Genomic DNA, 6,000 nt, shown 5'->3' with positions numbered 1-6,000 from the left:
GTAATTAAATCCAAACAACAAAGGAAGTCTTTGGGCCAAATGACTTCACTGGTGAATTTTTCCTAGTGTACAGAAACAAATTAACACCAATTCCTTTTCAAACTCTTGCAAAAACCAGAAGAGAAGAGAATACATACGAACTCATTCTATGAAGCCAACATTGTCCTGGTACCAAAGCCAGAAACGATATTGGTCTGGATATCAGTCTTTATATAAACTTTTCATAAAATACTGGCACTCTGAATTCATCAGTACATGAAAAGTATGATACACTATGACCTAGTTGGATTTAATCCTGGAATGCCAGGATTGTTCAACATAGGAGAGTAAATATATATAATGCACCACATTATATTCAGTAACAGAATAGAGGAATCTTCATGCACCAAAACAACTTTGAAAAAGAATAAGATGGGAAGACTCAGAGTTCCTGTTTTGAAAACTAAATATAAAGCAATAGTAAACAAAACAGAGTGGTATGCCAATAACCAAGGTCATCTTCACAATCCCAGATTTCAAACTACTACAAAACTAAATGAATAATGATAATAATAATAATAATAATAAATATGGTGCTGGCACAGAAACTGACACATAGATCAATACAACAAAATAGCTCAGAAATAAACCCACACTTATATGGTTTTATTTATAGTTTTTGTTTTTATTTAAGGTTGAGATACTTCTGCAAATGCTTAAGATAATTTTGATTAGAATTAATAAAAACAATTTTAATAAACTGTTAGAATAAACAGTTGATATATTCAAGCATTTAATTAACCATGGAAATTCAAAGGGAAAATTTATTTGAATAAAATTGATTTTAAAATATATATTTTTATATATTTCATTTTATATTAGACATACAATTAAAAGTAAAAAGATAAAAAGATTGCTTACATCCTTGTGTACTTAAAAAAACCATGAAGCTCTCTTTAAACCTAAAACAAAAATTATAGAATTCTTGAAAGAATTGGTGTTGTACCTTATAATCTATGGTGAAATAGTAGTCAATATGGTGGAACTGATACTCTGATCAATGGCTGATATTATCTATGAGCATCTATGAACTTCTTTTCTGGATTTACGGTAAGTAAAACTAAGGTGTACACTCAATGATACTATATTCATGAAAATATGCTCACTTTAAAAATAATAATTCTGACAAAATATATACTAAATATGTGAATGCAAATGGAACAGGAATATGTGAGAATTTTTCTGAAATAAGGCATTTTTAGAAAAATAATTTAATTTGAAGCAAACATATTACCCACTGAGAAAGGAAAGGTGCATTGAGTCCAGAGCCTGTAATGGACCCCATGCAGATGGGGGAGTTTTCTGCTACATAAAGAATGCTTTAGTATGGCATATGTAGCATAAATTTTATTTTACAGAAGTAGAGCTGTTTTCATGCATGCATGTGATGTGATCACATAGCTATTGATCCTATTGGGCTAATTCTTTCGGCATTGTAGATTACTGACTGGACTGAAATCATTCCCAATTTGAGGTTGTCAGTTAACGAAATGAGTGATGTAAACAATGTAACTGTTGGTCAGTTTTGGAAGTAGAAGATTTTCACTGGAATTTGAGTGCCCATAGCTGCACTGTTGACAAGAGAAAACAGTTGAGGAGCTAATTCATAACCGTGCTCTCTGGATGGGAAGGAAATGAGGGTCTTTGTAAGAGACAGGGTTGTGTCATATTGGGATAGGTTTTAGATGGGCTCACGTGAAATTCAATGAATAAAGCTAGCATGTAGGGGTCCAAATCATCAATAGTGATTGTAGATAATAAGCATGTCCTGTTTCTTTCCTGGATTTGGGGTGGGGGCTATTTTGCCAATGAGCAAAAGTGCTTAAACGTTTTCCAGGATAAACATTACTGCTTATGCAGGGTTTTTCCTTCTATGCAACTGTCATTTCTAATCAAATGATTTCTTGCCTATATTTTATTCAAAAGTATAAGATGGAATTTACAATAATAGTCAAAAGTAATGACTAAATCTATTTGTGTATAGAGGGAATCTTTTCTGAATGTAAATGACACCTTCTAGAAAGAATTCAGTCATTCATAGGGATAGTGATTTGTTACGATGACTTCTTAACACAAATTGTGCCAAATTGTGTGAACTATTGCATTTAAAAATAAAATTTTCTTTGCCCGTCACTAACTTTCCAGTGCAACAATAATTACATCTGTGATAGCAACTTAGGACGCTTTGTGAAAATCAGTTAGTGCTTTGAAACTTTTGGGGAACAATGTCCCTGAGAAATCCAAGGGTGACAAGTGTGTGGATAAAAGTGTATGATGGTAACTATGTTGATTTTAGTATCCATGATGAAGATGGCAAAAAAGATCACAGCCACTGTTCACTGGTCACTCATGCAAATCACATTTGACAAATCCAGTATAAATTATCCCATTCAGTCTTATAATTACTCTTCTTTTCTTTTCAGACTTATTTGGGTATAATGGGGGCTCCTGGGTGGCTCAGATGGTATAGCATCTGCCTTCGGCTCGGGTCATGATCCCTGGGTCCTGGGATCGAGCCTCACGTCTGGCTCCCTGCTCAGTGGGGAGCCTGCTTCTCCCTCTGCCTCTCCCCCTGCTCCTGCTCTCTCTCTCTCTCTCTGTGTGTGTGTCTCGAATGAATAAATAAAATCTTTAAAAATAAATAAATAAATAAAAGAGATGCCAGAGACTTTGCATATAATCTTATGCTGTGGTCAGCACCGGGCACCCATAGATTTCCATTTAAGTGGTCCAGGATGAGGTTCCCTGGCCTGGTCACCTGTTTTATTGGTACAACACTTCCCTTAGTTAAACCGAGCCCCCCAATCTATCAATGGTGATTTTTTTAAGGGTCCTGGTGAAAACGGAAATGCCCTTCACTCTTTCTGTGCTGGGAACACGTAGAAGTTTAGTCACTGAGACTGACCGTCTTTCACGATGAGCACCACTGGGCAGGACTGGGGTTACAGGGCAGTGACGGAAGCACTTGTCCTTCACCAGAAATGCTGTTTGTGCTCAGAGCAGTACAGGGAGGGGACTTCTCATCCACCCACTGATTCCCTCTCAAATTTCGTACCTTTGGGGGACAGGTATGTCAAGGGGTCCCCTGAGGTGTGCTGTTGTCACAGAAACTCACCACCAGGCTGTAACATCTTGAGCATAAACACGGGAAAATAGGATGAAACTAAGTGCACAGTGCACTTCCTTACACACGTCCTTAGATGTGTTTAAATGCCTCCTCTGTGCAGGTCCTTCGTGCTTCCCTTTCTTTTTCTCTTTGCCCCACATCACTGTTCCTCACTGATTAGGGCATCTGACACAGGCTGTGTGTGTTGGTTTTATATGTGGCTGTGATCATGGCTCCTAACTGAAAAACTGCTTCAGCAAAGTGTTTTCTACTTCTCCCTCTGAGAGTAACACCAAATTATGCTTCTACCAAAGAACCAGTCTAACCTGAGAAAACAAAACTGATTCATTTCTTGGTTTACGTTAGTCAACAGCAAACCATAAAGATCACTTTGGAAATTATTATTGCTAATCATGTTTAATTATTTAATTTCTTGCTGGAAGCAAAAAAAAAAAATGATATTCTGTACCTTCCAGCTATTATTTGCAGTTGTGAATTTATAAATAAGACAACTCCATCAGGCGCCTGGGTGGCTCAGTCATTAAGCATCTGTCTTAGGCTCTGGTCATGATCCCAGGGTTCTGGGATCCAGCCCCACATCGGGCTCCCTGCTCAGCCGGAAGCCTGCTTCTCACTCTCTTCCTCTGCCGCTCCCCCTGCTAGTGTTCCCTCCCTCGCTGTGTCTCTCTCTGTCAAATAAATAAATAAAACCTTAAAAAAAAAGACACCTCCATCAAAGTAAAATCAATTGGAAAGTCACAGAATACAATCGTCAATTACCAGCTACATTCAATTATAAACCAGACTAAGTGACTTCATTAGTGCATCTGTAACCTGGGACAAAGTTTGTGAAAGTCTAACATGAACCAGGAGGACGGGATGTTCCGTGAGGACAGGAGCTCGGTAGCTGTTGCTTCCCACTCAGTCTCCAGCAGCTAGAGAAGTAGGTCAGCAGGTACTGGTTCTCCCAGCTGGGAAGGAGTTAGTATGTATTGTATGGATGTGTTTATGGATTTATTTTTCTTTATTTTGACCCAGTAACCCAAGGACGGGCAAGTAGCAAAGTCAAGAGCCAGAAGAGGGCACCCCAGGGCAGGTTGCAGAACCAGAAGAGGAAGCAGGGCAGAGAGGAACGCAGAGAGAGGACAGTAGTTGGAAGATGACCCCTCAGCTGGGACAGCACTGTGGGAGTGGGGAGGGGTCTGGCAGGAAGCAGCCAAGTCCGGTGGAGTTCCTTCCCAGGAAACAAAAAAGGAGAGAGATGCACTTAGAAAGAGAGCCACAGCCACCTCCCTCCCACATGCAAGCCCAACAGCCCTGCAGGCAAGCAGCACAGCAGGTCCCAGCTGAGCGTGAGCTCTGGGGTGGTAGTAGAGCAGCAGGGGCCAAAGGACCCTGAGCCCTGGGGCAGTGTGGGAGGATCCCGAGAACCCACCGCGCGGACACCCTGAGCCCCTCCAGCTGGGACCAGGGCCAGTGGCTCCCCAGAGTGGGCCTCTGAGCTGCCCTGCTCAGGTCCCGCACAGCTAGGCCTGTGGCCTGGAGGGGCTTGGCTGGTGTGAGGAGGACAACGTGGCTGGAGAGGTGAGTGTGGACTGGAGTGAGCATCCGCAGCTGGTGCCAGGGATTGCTGGGCACTGTTGGACAAGGGGCTTGCACAGGGGATGGTGGGCCAGGGGATGGTGGGAATGGGGCCATCACCGATTCCTTCTCTCTTTCCTGCAGGTGCTCTGAGCTCCCCATGCCTGCTCTGCCCAACTTATCGACCCTCAGGTAGGGTGTGCCCTGCTGAGAGGAGCCCAGTCAGCCCAGGCACAGGGTGGGGCTCAGGGGTGGACTCCCGGAGGTCCTGAATGACTATCAGGACACAAGGCTGGCTGGCAGTGGGCATTTAGCTTTTGTTTCAGATCAGGGCAGGTATCCCCATCTGCCCACTGCTCCCCATTGGGACATCTGTCCTGTGGGTCAGGACTGGGCTCCTGCAGAGACACCCAGGAGCACTAAATCACCCCACCCCACTTCCTCCCCGGTCCAGCCCCCCAAGTTCTGACCAGTGCCCAAACCTGAGCAGAGGAAGTACTCAAGATGTGGGGGGAATCTCCCCAGTCTCTGAGGGGGTTAACCAGCTCCTCCCCCACACCAGGAACTGCACCAGGGATGCACTAGCTGTCGCCTCCCTTCCTGTCCTCTGGGGAGATGGGCAGGGCAGAAGGACAGAGGACCTGGGTACACCTGGGCCGGCACCACAGTTACCTGCCTGGTTGGTGTTAGTCTTTTCTAGAGGTGGGAAAACTCCTTGGGGTCGTCCTCTGCCTTTTACTGCCCCTAGTCATTGATGAAAGTTCATGGAATGTACTTTCCCTTATCTGTGCCTTTATCCACTGCAGACCTTCTTACTGTTTATGACCTCAGGGGGAAACTGAATACAATGTAGATCTGGTCATTGTTACTGCTGTGACTACTGCCTGCCATAGCCAGATGCAGCCAGTTTGGTCAGTGCAGGAGACAGGACCACTTCCATGCCCAGGACTCACACTTCAGGGTTGTTTGGTCTCCACTAGTTTTGCCATTGTCTTCTGGTTGCAGCTGTTGTAAAAAGTGCTGGGGGCAGGTTCCAAAAGTTTCAGTCCTTAGCTGAAATATGTGTGATGGGGCATGTGCTGGTGTTTTCTAGTCCCCCCTCTTAACTTAAAAAAAGGGTAAAGAGCGAAACAGCTGGTGGTCGTTGGAGTTTGTTCTTCGGTCTTGGTAATACAGACTATGACGGCATTTAGTCCTACACCAGATGCTAAAAATGCCAACTTCACTTGTTCCTCCTAGAACCCTAGAATCAGGAGAAAGGATTGAAAGAAGAG

The sequence above is a fragment of the Eumetopias jubatus genome, unplaced genomic scaffold (assembly GCF_037043125.1).
Source record: "Eumetopias jubatus isolate StellerSeaLion01/CBP00866 unplaced genomic scaffold, mEumJub1_p1.0 scaffold_5, whole genome shotgun sequence".
In the NCBI taxonomy this organism is placed as follows: Eukaryota; Metazoa; Chordata; class Mammalia; order Carnivora; family Otariidae; genus Eumetopias; species Eumetopias jubatus.
The sequence above is the reverse complement of the archived record's forward strand: the minus strand, read 5'-3'. Positions refer to the sequence as shown.